Below are 25,396 nucleotides of genomic sequence, written 5' to 3'. Positions count from 1 at the left end.
AACTAACTAACTAACTAACTAACTAACTAACTAACTAACTAACTAACTAACTAACTAACTAACTAACTACTAACTAACTAACTAACTAACTAACTAACTAACTAACTAACTAACTAACTAACTAACTAACTAACTAACTAACTAACTAACTAACTAACTACTAACTAACTAACTAACTAACTAACTAACTAACTAACTAACTAACTAACTAACTACTAACTAACTAACTAACTAACTAACTAACTAACTAACTAACTACTAACTAACTAACTAACTAACTAACTAACTAACTAACTAACTAACTAACTAACTAACTAACTAACTAACTAACTAACTAACTAACTAAACTAACTACTAACTAACTAACTAACTAACTAACTAACTAACTAACTAACTAACTAACTAACTACTAAACTAACTAACTAACTAACTAACTAACTAACTAACTAACTAACTAACTAACTAACTAACTACTAACTAACTAACTAACTAACTAACTAACTAACTAACTAACTAACTAACTAACCTAACTAACTAACTAACTACTAACGAACTAACTAACTAACTAACTAACTAACTAACTAACTAACTAACTAACTAACTAACTACTAACTAACTAACTAACTAACTACTAACTAACTAACTAACTAACTAACTAACTAACTACTAACTAACTAACTAACTAACTAACTAACTAACTAACTACTAACTAACTAACTAACTAACTACTACTAACTAACTAACTAACTAACTAACTAAACAACTACGAACTAACTAACTAACTAACTAACTACTAACTAACGAACTAACTAACTAACTAACTAACTAACTAACTAACTAAATAACTAACTAACTAACTAACTAACTAACTAACTAACTAACTAACTAACTAACTAACTACAACAAACAAACAAACAAACAAACAAACAAACAAACAAACAAACAAACTAACTAACTAACTAACTAACTAACTAACTAACTAACTAACTAACTAACTAACTAACTAACTAACTAACTAACTAACTACTAACTAACTACTAACTAACTAACTAACTAACTAACTAACTAACTAACTAACTAACTAACTAACTAACTAACTAACTACTAACTAACTAACTAACTAACTAACTAACTAACTACTAACTAACTAACTAACTAACTAACTAACTAACTAACTAACTAACTAACTAACTAACTAACTAACTACTAACTAACTACTAACTAACTAACTACTAACTAACTAACTAACTAACTAACTAACTAACTAACTAACTAACTAACTAACTAACTAACTAACTAACTAACTAACTAACTAACTAACTAACTAACTAACTAACTAACTAACTAACTAACTAACTAACTAACTAACTACACTAACTACTAACTAACTAACTAACTAACTAACTAACTAACTAACTAACTACTAACTAACTAACTAACCTAACTAACTAACTAACTAACTAACTAACTAACTAACTAACTACTACTAACTAACTAACTAACTAACTAACTAACTAACTAACTAACTACTAACTAACTAACTAACTAACTAACTAACTAACTAACTAACTAACTAACTAACTAACTAACTGACTAACTAACTAACTAACTAACTAGCTAACTAACTAACTAATTAACTAACTAACTAACTAACTAACTAACTAACCTAATTTTCTAGAGAAAGTTTTCTTATAGGAAAGTTTTCTTATAGAAAAGCCTCTGGTGAAAGGAATTTTTTTAGTGAAAAGTTTTTGGAGACAGTTTTCTTATAGGAAAATTTCTGGAGAAAGTTTTCTTATAGGAAAATTTCTGGAGAAAGTTGTCTTATAGAAAATTTTCTGGGGAAAGTTTTCTTATAGAAAAGTTTCTTGTGAAAGTTTTCTTAGAGAAAAGTTTCTGGGGAAAGTTTTCTTATAGAAAAGTTTCTGGGGAAAGTTTTCTTATAGAAAAGTTTCTGGGGAAAGTTTTCTTAATGAAAAGTTTCTTGAGTAAGTTTTCTTATAGAAAAGTTTCTGGGGAAAGTTTTCTTATAGAAAAGTTTCTGGGGAAAGTTTTCTTATAGAAAAGTTTCTGGGGAAAGTTTTCTTATATAAAAGTTTCTGGAAAAAGTTTTCTTATAGAAGCATTTCCGGTGAATGTTTTCTCACAGACAAGTTTTTAAAGAAGGTTTTCTTATCTTAAAAGTTTCTAGATAAAGTTTTCTTATCCTAAAAGTTTATAGAGAAAGTTTTCTATATAGGAAATTTTTATAGAAAGTTTTATTTAGAAAATCTTTATTAAATTATTTTCTTATAGAAGTTTTGTTCTTTAATAGCTTTAAAATTTTATGAAAACTTTAACCTTTAAATGTTTTATTCCATTTTATTAGAAGTGTTATAAAAGTTTCATAACATCGTTGTCATTAATTAAATTAATATGAGGTTTATCAACACAAAACTTTAAATAAACCATAAACTTTTAGCTTTAAACTTTGGCATCACTTTACCGTATGACATAGACAGGAAAGTAAGCAGGAGGAAAGAAGAAAAAAAGGATACTCATATGTAAATGTGTATAATAAAGGCCTGACAAGCAGAGTTTTAAAAGAGTTCAGCTTTAGTTAAGAACATACAATTTAAGAGAATATTTTCCAAGTAGTTCTAAAAAACTATAGAAATGTTATTTAACATAGTTAATTTTTTTCAATTATTCATTATTTAAACTCTTTTACGGCTCTGCCTTATGAACCGTGTTGGAAAACTAAATTATTTATTTATAGTTATGCCTGCCAGCCAACAGCTAGCTATCCTTTATTTGGTACATATGTTTTTAGGCTGGTTTCTGGTGACCTTAAATTATTGTTTTCTAAAATTAAAATGAAAATTATTAATAATAAAGATCGCCCCAAAATTCATTATCATTTCCATAATTAAGTTTTTAGCATCTGTTTGGTGTTAAAATTGTGTCAAATATTTTGCGGTATTTTAATGTAATTTAGTTAAAGCAAGACTATTAAAAGGTGTTGTAAAATATTTGAAAGGTGACAATAGGATTAAAATTAAAAGTAATTGTGGTTCAATTAAGTTTTTTAAAGGGATTTTAAGAGCAATAAAGTATTCTTAATGAGAAGGTTAATTTAAACACAATTTGCCAAGAAAGTTATTGAAATTTGAAAAATTTTGAAAGTGAGTAATCGGTAACCATATTTAAATTATTACAAAAATTATATTTTTTGCTTACAAATGGCATTTAAAGGTAAATTATATCTTCAAATAGCAATAATTTTTAAATTTTTATAGTGGTTACTCGGTAACCATTTACCAATTATGCACAAAAATCAAGCAGTTTGAGATTTAAATTTACAGATATAACGAAATTTTTAATAAAGAAACTATTAATAAGGGAATTACTAAAAAATTATCCAGTTTTTTAATGGGTACTCGGTAACCATTTACTAAAATTAAAGAAAAACTACCCAGTTTAATATAAATATAAGCAGAAGAATAGGTAATTGAGTTTTAGAGTGGAATTACTGTAATTTGAATGATTTTTGAAATAAGTAACCGGTAACCATTTACCAAAAAAAAGTAGATAAAATTATGACTTTTTTTAATGGGTACTCGGTAATTATTTGATTAAATTGTTATAAAATATGACAAAATTACATTAAAATTAATTTTTAGTGATCACCAGCAATAAATTATTGTTCAAAATAGCTAAAATTAAAAAATTTTTCTAATGGGTACTCGGTAACCATTTGCTTAAATAGCAATAAAATATGACAAGATTGCGTTGGAATAGATTTTTTAGTCAGCAATCTATACGTATGGAAATTATTATTCAAAATAGCTAAAATTAAGACATTTTCCCAATGGGTACTCGGTAACCATTTGTAGAAATAGTGATACAAAATGACAAAATTACGTTGTAATCGATTTTATTAGTCAATAATGGATTTGTATGGAAATTATTGCTCAAAGTAGCTAAAATTAAGACATTTTTCTAATGGGTACTCGGTAACCATTTGTTTAAATAAATACAAAATATACCAAAAATTACATGGGATTATGTTCTTTTAGTGTGCAATATATTCAAAGGGAAATTATTGTTCAAAATATCTAAAATTAAGACATTTTTCCAATGGGTATTCGGTAACCATTTGCTTAAATATAAAAAAATTTAACTGGAATAGATTTTTTAGTCAGCAATAGATTTGTATGATAATTTTTTTTCAAAATGACTAAAATTGAGAAATTTGTTTACCGAGTACTCGATAACCATTTATTTATATAATGGTATAATAGGTCTCAATAATATTGATATCGATTGTTTTTTAGTCATTAAGAGATTTTAATGAAAACAACTAATCCAAATAGTTAAAATTATGAAATTTTTCTAATGGGTACCCAGTAACCATTTATGAAAAATTATAAAAAATGTATAAAAATTTACATTAACGTTTACCGGTTGATAAATATTTTCGTTCAAAGAATCGTACGAAAATAACTAATCAACATGTCAATAACTGAAACCATTTTTAAACGGCTACTCGGTAATCATTTGATGAAAATACTCTAAAACTGCTTTAATACAAATATAATTTGACCACAGAAATATTTTTAAGCAAATTAACTTTCAAAATAACAATAATTAAAGTGGGTACTCGGTAACCATTTATGAAAAAATCGTTAAACAAGTGGTCAACATTTATATTTGCATTTACAGCATGATAAGTAGTTTAATTTATAAGAAATATAAAAGAAATTTAGATGATTTTGAAACCGAGTAACCAGTAACCATTTGCAAAAAATGCATTAAAAAACAATTCTCAAGAGTAAAAATATAATAATTTTGGTACAAGAACTGTCGTAAGCTATTATTATATCAAAATATATATAACTGAAACAATTTTTAAGCGGTTACTCGGTGACCATTTAATGAAAATGCTTAAACTCAAATATATTATTGCACTTAAACTTTTGTAAGCTAATGACATTTAAAAATACCTATAATTGAAGAAATTTTTAAGTGGTTACTCGGTAACCATTTGAAAAAAATCCATTAAAATGATCAAATTTTATTTTTTAGTCTCGATACAGAAGAATTTTAAGGAATTACAACTTAATTTGTTAGTTTAAAAATACAAATTTTGTAATTTTTAATTGTTTTACCCAAAAACATTAATTTTATTTTCACTCACTTCCCCACATAAGTGACAACAAGTGCTTAATTTTGGTTTTTTTTAATAAGTCTCCATTATATTGGTAATTTTTACATAATGACCCTTAAAACTTTTTTAACAAATACCATTAAAATGTTTAATGACAAACAAAGACCCTCAAGTAAAGTCCATTCAACCCTTTCTCCTAATAACTACTTTTTCAAAAACCTAATGTATTTATTTATATGCATAAAGCCGATTATTTTTTCCATTACTGGCAAAAATAACCATTTTATACTGAACTTTGCTGTATGTCATCAAATTTGTATGTTAAATGGGCAAAAAAATAACAATAGATTTTACATCTCTTTTTAAATGTCAAGTTTATGGACATTGTAGTCTTGCTTAGTTGTTGTTGCTATTTTTTCCGATGAAGATGACGCTGATGCTTTGAACATTTGACATTGAATTATAATTGAACTAATGAAGCAGAGACGCAGACAGTTGCATTAGAACTAATATATTTACATTTTAAATTTTAAATCTAATATCGATTTAATTGTTATTGTTTGACAAATGTCTGTTGAGTTAGCGTAGCACATGAGGACAGAAATAAAAATTAAAGCAAAATTTTCTCTATAAAAAATCTGTTTCCTTTTATTTATTTTAAATTAAAGGATTTCCTTAAGGAAATATTTATTTTTCCTTAAAAAAAACATTTGTAAGCTCCCTTAAGTGATTTGCTGTTGCTTGTTTGTTTTAATGGCCTCTTCCGGTTGATGTTAAAGTTATAATTATGTTTTCTTTAAGGGGTTAACCCAAGAAAAAAGTAATAAAAACAAATAAAACCAAAACTTGGCAAAATATAAAATCTCCTGCAAAAAAAAAAAAAAAAATCTTTAAAAAAACATTTGTCATAAAGAAACCCTCACAATTCATAAACCCAAAAAAGAGGAAGTTAAAACAAAAACATTAAACATAATAAAAATTTAAAGGGTGTTTTCCCCAAAAGACCAAAAGACAAATAAAAATTGTGTAAACAACAAACCAAACATGAAATAAAAAATCTATTTTCTTTTATAAAAGGCGTAATATCTAGAACTAGAACAGAACTGGAACAGAACTGGAACAGAACTGGAACAGAACTAGAACAGAACTAGAACAGAACTAGAACAGAACTAGAACAGAACTAGAATAGAACTAGAACAGAACTAGAACAGAACTAGAACAGAACTAGAACAGAACTAGAACAGAACTAGAACAGAACTAGAACAGAACTAGAACAGAACTAGAACAGAACTAGAACAGAACTAGAACAGAACTAGAACAGAACTAGAACAGAACTAGAACAGAACTAGAACAGAACTAGAACAGAACTAGAACAGAACTAGAACAGAACTAGAACAGAACTAGAACAGAACTAGAACAGAACTAGAACAGAACTAGAACAGAAATAGAACAGAACTAGAACAGAACTAGAACAGAACTAGAACAGAAATAGAACAGAACTAGAACAGAACTAGAACAGGACTAGAACATAACTAGAACATAACTAGAACAGAACTAGAACAGAACTAGAACAGAACTAGAACAGAACTAGAACAGAACTAGAACAGAACTAGAACTGAACTAGAACTGAACTAGAACTGAACTAGAACAGAACTAGAACAGAACTAGAACAGAACTAGAACAGAACAGAACTAGAACAGAACTAGAACAGAACTAGAACAGAACTAGAACAGAACTAGAACAGAACTAGAACAGAACTAGAACAGAACTAGAACAGAACTAGAACAGAACTAGAACAGAACTAGAACAGAACTAGAACAGAACTAGAACAGAACTAGAACAGAACTAGAACAGAACTAGAACAGACTAGAACATAACTAGAACATAACTAGAACAGAACTAGAACAGAACTAGAACAGAACTAGAACAGAACTAGAACAGAACTAGAACAGAACTAGAACTGAACTAGAACTGAACTAGAACTGAACTAGAACAGAACTAGAACAGAACTAGAACAGAACTAGAACAGAACTAGAACAGAACTAGAACAGAACTAGAACAGAACTAGAACAGAACTAGAACAGAACTAGAACAGAACTAGAACAGAACTAGAACAGAACTAGAACAGAACTAGAACAGAACTAGAACAGAACTAGAACAGAACTAGAACAGAACTAGAACAGAACTAGAACAGAAACTGGAACAGAACTAGAACACAACTAGAACAGAACTAGAACAGAACTAGAACAGAACTAGAACAGAACTAGAACAGAACTAGAACAGAACTAGAACAGAACTAGAACAGAACTAGAACAGAACTAGAACAGAACTAGAACAGAACTAAAACAGAACTAGAACAGAACTATAACTTTTTTTTGAAAAATAGTAGTATATTCAGTACCAGAAAAAAATTAAAATGTATGGAAAAGTAGTTTTTGGCAGTTTTAACTACTTTTTTAAAAACAGTTACAAAAGTCATTTAAAAACTTTATGAAATTGTTAGCAGCATATGGTAAAACATATTTTTTATATACATTTCCGCAAAAATTGTTTTAAAAAAATACATAAAAACAAACTTATTCAAATATTCATGTATATTATAACGTTTTTGATTGCTAAATTATTCTATGCAATAAATAACACAACAACAGAAATCATAAATCCTTTTGGCTTTTGTCATTTTTCGCATATTATTTTAAAAAGCTCTTTATCACATTTTAACCACATACTCAGTCAATCTGCAGCCATCATCATCATCAGTATTCAAAACCATTCAATTATCATCATCATGTTCAAAAATTGTTTTTTTTTTTTCGTTTTTGGTTTAAATAAATTTTATTGCACTTGATTTCCTCTACAATTTGTTCTCGATGATGGTGGTTTTTGTTCATTCTCAGTTTATATGTTTAAAATCAATTCTATACTATTTGATTGTTTTTTTTATAAGCAAAAAAACAACTGTGAATAAAATATTTGTATGTTTAATTTAAATAGATTTTTTGTTATTTTTTTATTTAGTGTTTAGATTAAAATGTATATGGTAAAAAAACAAATGATTAACACCTGTTAACAGCCAATAGCAATTTAAAATTGTTTTTAAGATTTAGTAGGTGTGAGATGATGGAAAGGAAAAGCAATAAAATTGAATTAAAGCAGAAATTGCAAGAAAATTTATTTGACTATAGACTGATCTATATTCTGGATTACAGACTGATCTGTAGTCTTTATTATAGGCTGATCTATAGTCTTGACTATAGACTGATCTATAGTCTTGACTATAGACTGAGCTATAGCCTTGACTGATATATAATCTTGACAATAGACTGATCTATAGTCTTGACTATAGACTGATCTATAGTCTGGACTATAGACCGATCTATAGTCTGGACTATAGCCTGATCTATAGTCTGGACTATAGACTGATCTATAGTCTTGAATATAGACTGATCTATAGTCTTGACTATAGACTGATCTATAATCTTGACTATAGACTGATCTATAGTCTTGAATATAGACTGAAATATAGTCTTGACTATATACTGATATATAGTCTTGACTATAGACTGATCTATAGTCTTGAGTAAAGACTGATTTATAGTCTTGACAATAGACTGATCTATAGTCTTGACTATATACTGATCTATAGTCTTGAGTAAAGACTGATTTATAGTCTTGACAATAGACTGATCTTGACTATAGATTGATCTACAGCCTTGACTGATATATAATTTTGACTATAGACTGATTTATAGTCTTGACTATAGACTGATCTATAGTCTTGACTATAGACTGATCTATAGTCTTGACTATAGACTGATCTATAGTCTTGATTATAGACTGATCTATAGTCTTGACTATAGACTGATCTATAGTCTGGACTATAGACTGATCTATAGTCTTGACTATAGACTGATCTATAGTCTGGACTATAGACTGATCTATAGTCTGGACTATAGACTGATCTATAGTCTGGACTATAGACTGATCTATAGTCTGGACTATAGACTGATCTATAGTCTGGACTATAGCCTGATCTATAGTCTGGACTATAGCCTGATCTATAGTCTGGACTATAGCCTGATCTATAGTCTGGACTATAGCCTGATCTATAGTCTGGACTATAGACTGATCTATAGTCTTGACTATAGACTGATCTATAGTCTGGACTATAGACTGATCTGTAGTCTGGACTATAGATTGATCTATAGTCTGGACTATAGACTGATCTATAGTCTGGACTATAGACTGATCTATAGTCTGGACTATATACTGATCTATAGTCTGGACTATATACTGATCTATAGTCTGGACTATATACTGATCTATAGTCTGGACTATATACTGATCTATAGTCTGGACTATATACTGATAGTGTTGGCTATAGACTGGTCTATAATCTGGACTATAGACTGATCTATAGTCTGGACTATAGACTGATCTATAGTCTGGACTATAGACTGATCTATAGTCTGGACTATAGACTGATCTATAGTCTTGACTATAGACTGATCTATAGTCTTGACTATAGACTGATCTATAGTCTTGACTATAGACTGATCTATAGTTTTGACTATAGACTGATCTATAGTCTTGACTATAGACTGATCTATAATCTTGACTATAGACTGATCTATAGTCTTGACTATAGACTGATCTATAATCTTGACTATAGACTGATCTATAGTCTTGACTATAGACTGATCTGTAGTTTTGATCATAGACTGATCTATAGTCTTGACTATAGACTGATCAATAGTCTTGACTATAGACTGATCTATAGTCTTGACTATAGACTGATCTATAGTCTTGACTATAGACTGATCTATAGTCTTGACTATAGACTGATCTATAATCTTGACTATAGAGTGATCTATAGTCTTGACTATAGACTGATCTATAGTTTTGATCATAGACTGATCTATTGTCTTGACTATAGCCTAATCTATAGTCTTGACTATAACCAATGATTCGTTATTCTAAAATATAAGTACCATTTCTACTACTTTTTAAAAGAGATAAAATGTATATTTTTTCCATAAGAAAATAGAAAAAATTAAACATAAATTCAACAATATAATATCCCAAATTTCAAACTTCTTATGTTTGTCTACCTTTTTTTAAATCCATTTCCTTAAATCCTCCTTACAGTAATCCCCTTAAAGTATACCTCTTTTTTAAATATTAATAACTATACAACATTCACCTTGAAATTTTGCCTTCCAGCTCCTTTTTTATTCTTCTTAGCTATTTGTTTTTCCAAAATTTAAACAATTTCCTTAACATTTTCTAGCCGCAACTATACAACTTTATTATAATACAAAAAGCCTTAGGATATGCTTTATATTTTAGCAAATATTTCAACAACAGCATTTAAGTAACACGCAGAGTTTGTCAAACATGAAAAATCCCCCCTACCGGCAGACAAAAACAAAGTGACCATTTAGTTGGAGAGAAAAAGAGAAATCAAAGAAGGAAAAAGAAACATGTTCAAGGATTTGTTAAAGTAGTCGCAGACAGTAGAAGATGTGTTTAATGTTTTAATTAACAAAACCAAAAAGTATGCTTTACCAAGTGACATTAAAGTATGTTGTTCGACAAGAAATTTCTAAGAGAAATATTTATGGTATGGTGGGGGAGTTTTAATAATTTATATAAAAAATAGAAATAGGTTTTGTGTAAATTTAGTGTTATATTTTCATTGTGCAGCCTAAAGTTATGCTAGATTTTTGACTTTCCAAAATGTAGACTTATAAATGGTTCTTTGAAAGCTTTTAGTATTTTATATATTTAATTAAAATTTCAAATTATTGATGTCTGGTTAGGATAAGAACTTTTACAATAGAGAGACATTTAAACATTTAGCCTTAAGTTATGCTATGCATTATAAAATATACAATATATTAAAAGAATCAACTTAAAGTAGGCTTCATTTTAAAACTAAATCATACAATTTGAATCATTAGGGAAATTTTATGAAAAAAAATATTATAAACAAAAACCAATTATTATTATTATTATTATTATTATTATGACATTAATGTAATTTAAACCCCCTTAAACTAGGCTATACTTTATAAGCAGTCTTTCATTTTCAACTTTAAACTAAAATTATCTTAAAAGACATCTAGCTTAAACATGATTATAATAAACTTTTCAAACCTTTTTATAAACACACAACAACTTCTTTAATTTAAATATCCCTAAGGTATGCTTTACTAAACAAATGAAAACTGTAAACTATTCTATTTAAAGTCTCCTGCTTAATATCAGCACAAATTTACATTCACATTCTTAAAAATATTAAAAATACAATTTCTTTTACATTAACCTAACTACCTTCTATAACTCGACAATATTGCAATTTTTTAGCCTTAAGTTATGCTTTATTAAATGAAATATGTATGTCTATGTTATTACTTGGGCAATAAAATAAATTAAAGCTGCCAACCACAACAACAACAAGCCATACAATATATAATAACATAAAAACTTTTATGTTTTTTTTATACGGTTGTTGAATTATTATCATTAAAATTATTAAGATATATATATCATTTGAGAAAAACAACTTAAAGTATGCTTTAGTTTTTGTATAATAACACAACAGCAACTAAATATTTCGTGATGTGAAAACTTAAGTAATAATGTCAACAATGCTGTTCTGTTCTTCACACAAACTACAACAAAATGTCTATATTTTAAAAGTATTCTTAAGCGCCTAAAGTTAGGCATTATTTAAGAAATTTTATGTTATATATACATATCTTTAAAATATGCATAAGCAATAAAAAATTTTAAAACAAAGGTACCACATATTATTACTCAAATTTATGAGTGAAATTTTTCCATAAATTGTTTTAATTCTCAGACAATTAATGTCAGACAAAACATTAAAGTAATAAATGTCAAATGTTTAAGAAATAATTGTAAATTTAACGGATATTTTTTTATGAATTTTGTATAATAGACTGATCGATAGTCTTGATAATAGACTGATGTATAGTCTTGACTATAAGCTGATCTATAATCCTGGCTATAGACTGATCTATAGTGTAGACTATAGACTAATCTATAGTCATGACTAAGACTGATCTTAAGCCTTGATTATAAACTGATCTAAAGTCTTGACTATTAACCGATCTTGACAATAGACTGATGTATAGTGACTATAGACTGGTCTATTATCTTGACTGTGGACTGATCTATAGTCGTGACGATTTACCTATCTATAGTCTTGACTATAAACAGATCTACTGTCTTGACCGTAGACTGATCTATAGTATTGACTATATACAGATTTATAGTCATGACTATAAACTGATCTATAGTCTTGACTATAGACTGATTTATAGTCTTGGCTATAGAGTAATATATAACATAAAATGATCTATTGTCTTGATAATATACCGATTTATAGTTTTGACTGTAGTCTGATTTACAGTCTTGAAAATAGACTGATCTATAACCTTGGCTATAGACTGATATATACCATAGACTGATCTATAATCTTAACGATATACCGATCTATAGTCTTGACTATAGATTGATCTATAGTCTTGACTATAGACTGATCTATAGTCTTGACTATAGACTGATCTATAGTCTTGACTATAGACTGATCTATGGTCTTGACTATAGACTGATTTATAGTCTTGACTATAAACTGATTTATAGTCTTGACTATAGACTGATCTATAGTCTTGATTATAGACTGATCTATAGTTTTGACTACAAACTGATTTATAGTCTTGACCTTAGTATAGACTGGTCTATTATCTTGATGTAGACTGATCTATAGTGTTGACTATATACTGATCTATAGTCTTGACTATAGACTGATCTATAGTCTTGACAATATACCGATCTATAGTCTTGACTATATACAGATCTATTGTCTTGACTGTAGACTGATCTATAGTGTTGACTATAGTCTTGACTATAGACTGATCTATAGTCTTGACTATGGACTGATTTATAGTCTGGCCTATAGACTGATATATAACATAAACCGATCTATGGTCTTGATTTATATAGTTTTGACTGTAGACTGATTTACAGTCTTGAAAATAGACTGATCTATAATCTTGGCTGTAGACTGATATATACCATAGAGTGATCTATAATCTTGAATATATACCGATCTATAGCCTTGACTATAGACTGATTTATAGTCTTGACTATAGACTGATCTATAGTCTTGACTATAGACTAGTGTATTGTCTTAACAGTAGACGGATCTATTATGTTGTCTATATACAGATTTATAGTCTTGACTACAGACCGATTTATAGCCTTGACTACAGACCGATTTATAGTCTTGGCTATAGACTGGTATAGAACATAGACTGATTTATAGTTTTGCTTGTAGACTGATCTATAATCTAGACTATTGACTGATTTATGGTCTTGACTATTGACTGATTTACAGTCTTGACTATAAACTGATTTATAGTCTTGACTATAGACTAGTCTACAGTCTTGACTATAGACTGATGCGTAGTCTTGAAAATAGACTGATTTATACCATAGACTGATCTATAGTCTTGACGTTGTACCGATCTATAGCCTTGACTATAGACTGATTTATAGTCTTAACTATAAACTGATCTATAGTCTTGTCTATAGACTGATTTATACTATAGACAGACCTGTAGTCTTGACTATATACCGATCTATAGTATTGACTATAGACCGATCTCTAGTCTTGACTATAGACTGATCTATTATCTTGACTATATACCGTAGTCTTGAATATAGATTGATCTATTGTCTTGACTGTAGACTGATCTATAGTCTTGACTGTAGACCGATATGTAGTTGACTATAGACCGATCTATAGTCTTAACTATAGACTGGTCTATAGCCTATATGTCAGAGTTCAGGACACTTTAACTCCATTGCTTTTTAAAACCACAAAACATTTCTATGTCAGTCAAATGTTATTATAATAAAAATTCAATTTGATTTTACGTTATAAAATAGAATTGATTTTCTTTTTTTTTTTGTTGTACATAACCGCCAACAAAAACACATGTTAAAATCATGAAAATCTTCTTGTATTGACATTTGTATTGTTTGGCGTTTGGTTCTAGCTGTCATTTAAAATTATGAAAGATTGTTAAAGAAAATATAACAAAATTTTTATGACCACTGCAAAGCAGAAAAAATTAGACAATGAAACAAAATTTTTTATGAAGCATAATTTTAGGCTGCAAGAAAAATCAAATGAATTGATGACAAAGTAATGAAGATGAAAGGAAAATTGTATAAAAGTCACGTCTTACTGTTATGTGTGTGTGTTAGGCAGGAGTTGTGTTGTATCTAAAAGAAACATAAACAAATGTATATTTCATTTATATGCTAATAGCAGGAAGTGAAATGAAGCATAATTTTAGGAAAGAATAAGAGCAACAAATTGTTAAAGCTATTGTTAAATAAATAAGCATACTTTTAGGTAAATTTTGAAGAAAAACAAAAAGTATAGCCTACTTTTAGTTGCTGTTTGTTAAAGCTTATTAAAATAAAGCCTACTTTTAGGTTGTTTATTTAAAGTTTAAAATTTTAATTATAAAATTTTCATTAAGTTTGCTTATTGAATTTTATCAGTTTTTACAATAAGCCTAAAAGCCTACAACAGTTTGGAAAGGGAACAAAACATTTGTTAAAACTAAACTTGTTTGGGTTTTTTTGTTGTAAACAATTCCAATACATAATTTCTTATCTACAAACGCCATCCACTTGACACATAATCATCTATCAATAGCCCATTTTCTCATTCAAGCAGAAATGCCTGTCTTTTATTTTCACAATCAGGGGGCGGGGAGGGAGTGGTAGCAGAGAAAGACTTTTCCTAATATTACTGGTATTGTCTATCAAATTTCTATTGCTGTTGTTCAGTCATGTTAGAGAATATCTGTCTCTCTTTGTTTGTCTGTCCCTCTCTACAATTATGTATGGTGTATTTACAGTTGTTCCTATCAATTCTATTGTATTCAACGCCTAAAAATAGGCTTATGTTTATTTAAGTTATTATTTCTAATCACTACGACCTTTTTCTTTACTTTTATTTTGTGTTTAGTGTTTGGTAGTATTATTGTGTTCTGTTCTATTCCTTTTAATTTACTCAAAATATCAAAATTTATTTGTTATTGTTCATAGCCTGCCTATCAATTTTCTGTAACTGTAATGATGCCTGTTGTTGTTGTTGTTGAAGTTTTAAGATTTTAAGACGCTTTCATTAAGACTCTAATGAATATTTATTCACGCTTTTATGGAAATTAGGCCAGAGATAATGCAAACAACAGAATATAGTAAGAACGAAAAAGGTATTCTCCACTGTATTGTTGATTGAGTAATAATGGATATTGGTGAACGAAAAAAATGGTGTATACTTTTAGGAATTTTTGCATTTTTTTATTGAAATTTTATGAAATAGAAATCTTTTGGGATAAATTTAAATGATTTTATTTGTTAATTTATTTATGAATATGAATGATTGTAAATTTTTCAAACTTTCCACGTGTCATATAAGAAATGGTATAAAATTTTCCGGCTAACCTTTGGGGTATATGTCCTTTTTTTTTGGTTAAATTTAAATTTTTTTCTTACAATTTGTTGCTTATTGTCTATTAATAAGTCAATATAGATAAATAATTTCATTCAAAGGAAAAGAAAACAAATTTTAACTTGAATACCCAAAAATTAGTATGAAAGTGTAAAATTAAACTGAAAAAGAAGAAATAGTGCGAAGCAAAAAATGCAAAAAAAAAGATACAAATTACATTTGTTTGTCAAAACTGTTTGAATGTGTTCAAGTTGTGTTCAAGTCCTGTTTATCCTGTTTTTAAAACATTTTATTGCTTTTTTCCTTAATCTTCAAAACTAGCAAATTTTAACAGCATATCATTCTACTTTTCCCTTCCTTCTTTGTTACTAAAGGAGAAACATTAACAAAATTGTATATACTTGTTTTTTGAAAGCCCAACATCCTCTTGCCTTGTACACATGCATGTCATTCTTTCATTCAATATTGTGCGTGTAAAGATCCTTAAATGTCAGTAATATTACATTACGAAAGGATAAAAAAAAAATAACAAAAATGATTAAAGTATGAGTCTGTTAAAACGTGCTGCATTTAAGGCACGTTTTTTTGTTATTCAATATAAAATACCCTACATCCCCTTCTCCGCCCCTACCCTTAAAAAACCAGTAAAATTAAGTACGTGTTAATTTGTTAAAGGCCTTCAATTCAATACCCTCAAACTGCCCCCCAACCTTTTTTCCACTAACTCTTTATTAAAACTGAAAATTTTCCTTAAAAAATCCCCAAAAATATGCTGCATATTTATTCATTATAAAATTTTCATTTCCCTATGTAATTTATCTCTGTCTTATAATGGGCTCGTTGTGTTGTTGTTTTTCTTTTGAGGCTAGATAATGAAAAATTATTAGCAAGTTCTCCTAAAAGTATGCTAATTACTGGGCCAGCAATTTTGGGTTGTCGAAATTAATTTCACAAAAGCGTGAAGTATTTAATTAAAGAATTCTACTATTAAATGAAAATCTTTTTAAAATTAACCGTTAGCGAGAAGGGGAAGAGTGGAGGCAATTAAATGAAGTGTAATTATGTTTAGCGGCAGTATTAAATCCCTGAAAATATGTTATGTAATTTAGAAACATTAATTAAGAATAAAGGAAATAGCCTAAAAGTAGGCAATCTATAATAAAAAAAAAACGATTTATAAAGTAAATTTTTTCTTTACTCTTTTAATTTATAATTTTGCTGATTAGTTATAATATAGACTAGACATTAGACTAGACTATGGACTAGACTATAGACTAGACTATAGACTAGACTATAGACTAGTCTATAGACTAGACTATAGACTAGACTATAGACTAGACTATAGACTAGACTATAGACTAGACTATAGACTAGACTATAGACTAGACTATAGACCAGACTATAGACTAGACTATAGACTAGACTATAGACTAGATTATAGACTAGACTATAGACTAGACTAGACTAGACTATAGACTAGACTATAGACTAGACTATAGACTAGACTATAGACTAGACTATAGACTAGACTATAGACTAGACTATAGATCAGACTATAGACTAGACTATAGACTAGACTATAGACTAGACTATAGACTAGACTATAGACTAGACTATAGACTAGACTATAGACTACTAGACTATAGACTAGACTATAGACTAGACTATAGACTAGACTATAGACTATAGACTAGACTATAGACCAGACTATAGACTAGACTATAGACTAGACTATAGACTAGACTATAGACTAGACTATAGACTAGACTATAGACTAGACTATAGACTAGACTATAGACTAGACTATAGACTAGACTATAGACTAGACTATAGACTAGACTATAGACTAGACTATAGACTAGACTATAGACTAGACTATAGACCAGACTATAGACTAGACCATAGACTAGACTATAGACTAGACTATAGACTAGACTATAGACTAGACTATAGACTAGACTATAGACTAGACTATAGACTAGACTATAGACTAGACTATAGACTAGACTATAGACTAGACTATAGACTAGACTATAGACTAGACTATAGACTAGACTATAGACTAGACTATAGACTAGACTATAGACTAGACTATAGACTAGACTATAGACTAGACTATAGACTAGACTATAGACTAGACTATAGACTAGACTATAGACTAGACTATAGACTAGACTATGGACTAGACTATAGACTAGACTATAGTCTAGACTATAGACTAGACTATAGACTAGACTATAGACTAGACCATAGACTAGACTATAGACTATAGACTAGACTATAGACTAGACTATAGACTAGACTATAGACTAGACTACAGACTAGACTATAGACTAGACTATAGACTAGACTATAGACTAGACTATAGACTAGACTATAGACTAGACTATAGACTAGACTATAGACTAGAATATAGACTAGGCTATAGATTAGACTATAGACTAGACTATAGACTAGACTATAGACTAGACTATAGACTAGACTATAGACTAGACTATAGACTAGACTATAGACTAGACTATAGACTAGACTATAGACTAGACTATAGACTAGACTACAGACTAGACTATAGACTAGACTATAGACTAGAATATAGACTAGACTATAGACTAGACTATAGACTAGACTATAGACTAGACTATAGACTAAACTATAGACTATACTATAGACTAGACTATAGGCTAGACTATAGACTAGACTATAGACTAGACTATAGACTAGACTATAGACTAGACTATAGACTAGACTATGGACTAGACTATAGACTAGACTATAGACTAGACTATAGACTAGACTATAGACTAGACTATAGACTAGACTATAGACTAGACTATAGACTAGACTATAGACTAGACTATAGACTAGACTATAGACTAGACTATAGACTAGACTATAGACTAGACTATAGACTAGACTACAGACTAGACTATAGACTAGACTATAGACTAGACTATAGACTAGACTATAGACTAGACTATAGACTAGACTACAGACTAGACTATAGACTAGACTACAGACTAGACTATAGACTAGACTATAGACTAGACTATAGACTAGACTATAGACTAGACTATAGACTAGACTATAGACTAGACTATAGACTAGACTATAGACTAGACTATAGACTAGACTATAGACTAGACTATAGACTAGGCTATAGACTAGGCTATAGACTAGACTAGACTAGACTATAGACTGACTATAGACTAGGCCTATAGACTAGACTATAGACTAGACTATAGACTAGGCTATAGACTAGACTATAGACTAGGGTAGAGTAGACTATAGACTAGACTATAGACTAGACTATAGAGTAGACTATAGACTAGATCTATAGACTAGACTATAGACTAGACTAGACTATAGACTAGACTATAGACTAGACTATAGACTAGACTATAGACTAGACTATAGACTAGACTATAGACTAGACTATAGACTAGACTAGAACTAGACTATAGACTAGACTAATAGACTAGACTATAGACTAGACTATAGACTAGACTATAGACTAGACTAATAGACTAGACTATAGACTAGACTATAGACTAGACTATAGACTAGACTATAGACTAGACTATAGACTAGACTATAGACTAGACTATAGACTAGACTAGACTATAGACTAGACTATAGACTAGACTATAGACTAGACTATAGACTAGACTATAGACTAGACTATAGACTAGACTATAGACTAGACTATAGACTAGACTATAGACTAGACTATAGACTAGACTATAGACTAGACTATAGACTAGAATATAGACTAGACTATAGACTAGACTATAGACTAGACTATAGACTAGACTATAGACTAGACTATAGACTAGACTATAGACTAGACTATAGACTAGACTATAGACTAGACTATAGACTAGACTATAGACTAGACTATAGACTATAGACTGGACTAGACTAGACTATAGACTAGACTATAGACTAGACTATAGACTAGACTATAGGCAATACTATAGACTGGACTATAGACTAGACTAGAGACTAGACTATAGAGTAGACTATAGACTAGACTATAGACTAGATAATAGTATAAACTAGGCTATAGACTAAACTTTATTATATATATATAATAAACTACCTCTGAAAACCTACCGATAACCTAGTTTTTGGGCACAGTTCTTCTCTCTAACTATAACTCTTTTTTCCTATCATCTACTCTTCTGGCATATGATTCCTTTTTATCTTTATGACAAACTCTTTCCATAAAATGTATGTTTGTCATCTTAAGTGTGTATTCACCCCATGAACCCTTATCATGTGCCAGTAAATAGTACTCAAGACATGTAAAAACATTAAAACAAAATCTAGACAAACTCTTATGAATAATTTATTAATAAATTTTTTAAGAGAAAATGTTATTTTCATAGACCTCAAATATTTAAAGTATTTACCCCCCAAAAGGACCCCACTTTTCTTTGTTGACCCCTGAAATTATCTCAAGAAAAAACCTGTCACATTTTGTTTAACTATTGGATTAAAATAAATTACTAACCCTTTAATACTATATATTTGCAGAAAAATTTAAATAAATTTATTTTTTTTTTTTTCGAAAAATTTCTTAAACAAATAAAATTGTTTGTTTTTACTATGTTTTGCAATAAGATGAAGAAATATTTGTTTGTTTAAGTAAGTGTTTTACTAATACTACTCTATATTTGTTCCTCTTCTATCTTTTATTAGTGTTTATTTGTATGTTTTAAAAACAGTTTCTATTTTATTTATTTTCAATTTCATTGACAGTTTTGTATTCTGTAAAATCTTAAACATGTATTTGACAGTTTGTTTTTTTGTGAAATAAAAAATAAAACCAAAATAAACAATTGACAAATGTATGGGACATTTTCAGAGCGGGAAGGGGAAGGTTATAAAGTACTCAGTACTAACTACTAACTAACTCTAACTAACTAACTAACTAACTAACTAACTAACTAACTAACTAACTAACTAAACTAACTAACTAACTAACTACTACTAACTAACTAACTAACTAACTACCTAAACTAACTAACTAACTAACTAACTAACTAACTACTAACTAACTAACTAACTAACTAACTACTAACTAACTAACTAACTAACTACTAACTAACTACTAACTAACTAACTAACTAACTAACTAACTAACTAACTAACTAACTAACTAACTAACTAACTAACTAACTAACTAACTAACTAACTACTAACTAACTAACTAACTAACTAACTAACTAACTAACTACTAACTAACTAACTAACTAACTAACTAACTAACTAACTAACTAACTAACTAACTAACTAACTAACTAACTAACTAACTAACTAACTAACTACTAACTAACTAACTAACTACTAACTACTAACTAACTAACTAACTAACTAACTAACTAACTAACTAACTAACTAACTAACTAACTAACTAACTAACTAACGAACTAACTAACTAACTAACTAACTAACTAACTAACTAACTAACTAACTAACTAACTAACTAAACTAACTAACTAACTAACTAACTACTAACTAACTAACTAACTAACTAACTAACTAACTAACTAACTAACTAACTAACTTAACTAACTAACCTAACTACTAACTAACTAACTAACTAACTAACTAACTAACTAACTACTACTAACTAACTAACTAACTAACTAACTAACTAACTAACTACTAACTAACTAACTAACTAACTACTAACTAACTAACTACTACTAACTAACTAACTAACTAACTAACTAACTAACTAACTAACTAACTAACTAACTAACTAACTAACTAACTAACTAACTAACTAACTAACTAACTACTAACTAACTAACTAACTAACTAACTAACTAACTAACTAACTAACTAACTAACTAACTAACTAACTAACTAACTAACTAACTAACTAACTAACTAACTAACTAACTACTAACTAACTAACTAACTACTAACTAACTACTAACTAACTAACTACTAACTAACTAACTAACTAACTAACTAACTAACTAACTAACTAACTAACTAACTAACTACTAACTAACTAACTAACTAACTAACTACTAACTAACTAACTAACTAACTAACTAACTAACTAACTAACTAACTAACTAACTACTAACTAACTAACTAACTAACTAACTAACTAACTAACTAACTAACTAACTAACTAACTAACTAACTAACTAACTAACTAACTAACTAACTAACTAACTAACTAACTAACTACTACTAACTACTAACTAACTAACTAACTCCTAACTAACTAACTAACTAACTAACTAACTAACTAACTAACTAACTAACTAACTACTAACTACTACTAACTAACTAACTAACTAACTAACTAACTAACTAACTACCTAACTAACTAAACTAACTAACTACTAACTAACTAACTAACTAACTAACTAACTAACTACTAACTAATACTAACTAACTAACTAACTACTAACTAACTAACTACTAACTAACTAACTAACTACTAACTACTAACTAACTAACTAACTACTAACTAACTAACTACTAACTAACTAACTAACTAACTAACCTAACTAACTAACTAACTACTAACTAACTAACTAACTAACTAACTAACTAACTAACTAATACTAACTAACTAACTAACTAACTAACTAACTAACTAACTAACTAACTAACTAACTACTAACTAACTAACTAACTACTAACTAACTAACTAACTAACTAACTAACTAACTACTAACTACTAACTAACTAACTAACTAACTAACTAACTAACTAACTAACTACTAACTAACTAACTAACTACTAACTAACTAACTAACTAACTAACTAACTACTACTAACTACTAACTAACTAACTAACTAACTAACTATTGAAAAATATTGTTGAAAATATTCGTTATGGTTAAAAAAAAGGTTCCCCAGTAAAATTTATTAGTTTTTGAAGGGGGATTCTTGTTTGCAGTTGAAATTTCAAGCATTTTTCTTCATGTTAGTGCAATATTAAGAAGAATATGTATTTTTGGTGAGAAACTTCAATTCCCAATTTAATTTGAAAAATCTCCTCAAAATGGATTTTTAAAAAGTTTTTGGAAATTCAGTTTTTGAAGCTTTTCTTAAAACTATTTGTTTAATTAAATATAAATGTATAATGTTTTAAAATTTTTTTAATGCAAAATTAGTGGAATTTGTTCCCTTTTTGCCAAAAAAAGGTTCCCCAGAGAGATTTTTTAGTTTTTTAAGGGGGATTCTTGTTTGCAATGCAAATTTCAATGTATTTTTTGCATTTTAGTGTTTTATTATGAATAATATGTATTTTTGGTGTAAAAATTAAATTCCCAATTTAATTTCGAAAAATCTCCTTAAAAGGGATTTTTAAAAAGTTTTTGGGAATTAAAAATTTAAGTTGTTTTCTTTAAAATAGCACAAATTTTGGCCATTGGCATATTAATGCGAAATTGATGAAAATTGTTCTATATTACTTAAAAAAAAGGTTCCCCAGAGAGATTTTTTAGTTTTTTTAAGGGTGATTCTTGTTTGCAATGAAAATTTCAAGGTATTTTCTGCATTTTAGTGCATTATTAAGAAGTATATGTATTTTGGGTGTAAAAAAATTAAATTCCCAATTTAATTTCGAAAAATCTCCTTAAAAGGGATTTTAAAAAGTTTTTGGGAATTTAAATTTTAAGTTATTTTCTTAAAAATCATATAAATTTATACCATTTAAAAGACTTATTTATTTATTATTTTAGGAAAAAAACAGTTTCCCCGGTTAAATGAAATTTTCTTTTTGCTCTTAACATTTCACTACATTGCTTCTCTGTGTGTTAATTTAAAAAATTGTATTTGTTTTACTATTAAAAACAAATAAATTTTCTGGTAAATACACAGTGCGCCAAACGTGATTCACTAACGCTTCATTTATTTAGGATACCTGTGGTTTATGCTAAATGATTTAGAGCAAAAAACCCCCGAACGCAATATTTGTTTTAGAATATAAACAAATCATTTCATGGCTTAATTATTAAAAATCATTTTTTTTAACAGAAAATTATAGAAAAAATTAATAACAAATAATTTATTATGAAAAAAAAACATAGAAAAGAAATTTGACGTCATTGGATGATAAATCAGTTGTTCTTCTTTTGTATAACATTTACTTACATTTACATGTTCATGATTAAAAATGCCCCATTTACACACAATTGCTGTTTAATTTCATTAATTGTTTAAGTATAAATTTTATTGTGTATGAATTATATAGTTGTTTATTTTTGTTAATTAAATATAAATTGTAAAGCGTGTATTTTTCTTCATAACTTTCTTGTACACAAATAGCAAACCATTCCCCTCTCTGCTGTATCTCCTAGCCTTTCCTTATAAATGACAGCTTCATCATAGTCATAAATTGAAATTGATGTTGTTGTTGTTACGCTGTTTCTTTGTTCATCAAAATTCAAAAATACAATATAATATCTCTGGTTTTATTTACAAAAAAAAAATTAATAAACTTTAGTTTATTTGCTGACAATTCGGGAATGAAACCAGGAAAAATAAAAACTAAATTGAAATTGTATATGTATGTACATATACATATGTGAAATAAACACAAACATGAATTTATGATAAATATTGTAAATATGAATAAGTAGCAGCAGTCATAGCGAACAAAAGTAAACAATAGCAATTAATAGCTAAATGGAATTTTTTTAAATAAAATATTTAAAATTTTTCATAAACTAATTAAAAAATGTGAAATTTTTTCTTTAATTTCTTATCAGATTGTTAGAAATATTGCAAAAATGCTTAAAAAAGCCTAAAAATTTAAATTTTTAACTTCCCCAGTTTAGGGGATTTTGGGGAATTTCCAAAAATTTTATGGGAATTAAAATTTTTGCTTTTTTAAGTACAGCCCATGTTCAAAAATATATAAAAAAGCTTTAAAACTTAAATTTCAGACTTCCCCAGTTTAGGGAGATTTTGGGGAATTTTGAAAAATTGTAAGGGAATGTAAATTTTTAGTTTCTAAAGTAAAGGAAATACTCAAAAGTAAATAAAATTGCTCAAAATATTCAGTTTGGGACTTCCCCAGTTAGTTTAGGACTTCCCCAGTTTAAGGGCCTTAAGGGAAATTTTGAAATATTGTAAGGGAATTTAAATTCTTGGGTTCTAAAGTGGAGCATATAGTGAAAAATAAATAAAATCGCTTAAAACTTCAGTTTGGGACTTCCCCAGTTAGTTCAATACTTCCCCAGTTTAGGATATTTTGGGGAATTTCTAAAATTACTAATTAAATGTAAATTGTTGTTTTCTAAAGCACTGTAACTATTCAAAAAAATATATATAAAAGCTTAAAAACTTTAATTTGAGACTTCCCCAGTTTATTGGATTTTTGGGGAATTTTGAAAAATTAGGTGGGAATTTAAATTTTTTGTTTCGAAATTAAAGCTGATATTTAAAAATTTATAAAATAACTACAAAATGTTAGTTTAGGACTTCCCCAGTTGGGGGGATTCTGGGAAATTTCGAAAAATTCCAAGGAAAATAAAATGTTTGGTTTCTAAACTGCAGCATAGAGTCAAAAACAAATAAAATTACTTCAGAAGTTCAGTTTGGGACTTCCCCGGTTAGTTAGGACTTCCCCAGTTAGGAGGATTTTGGAAAAATTAAAAAAAAAATCAAAGAGATTTAAAATGTTTGCTTTCTGCGGTAAAGCA

Source organism: Lucilia sericata, unplaced genomic scaffold (assembly GCF_015586225.1).
Source record: "Lucilia sericata isolate MDLA Ls3-8-SP2 unplaced genomic scaffold, ASM1558622v1 Contig000545F_arrow, whole genome shotgun sequence".
NCBI classification, from domain to species: domain Eukaryota; kingdom Metazoa; phylum Arthropoda; class Insecta; order Diptera; family Calliphoridae; genus Lucilia; species Lucilia sericata.
The sequence above is the reverse complement of the archived record's forward strand: the minus strand, read 5'-3'. Positions refer to the sequence as shown.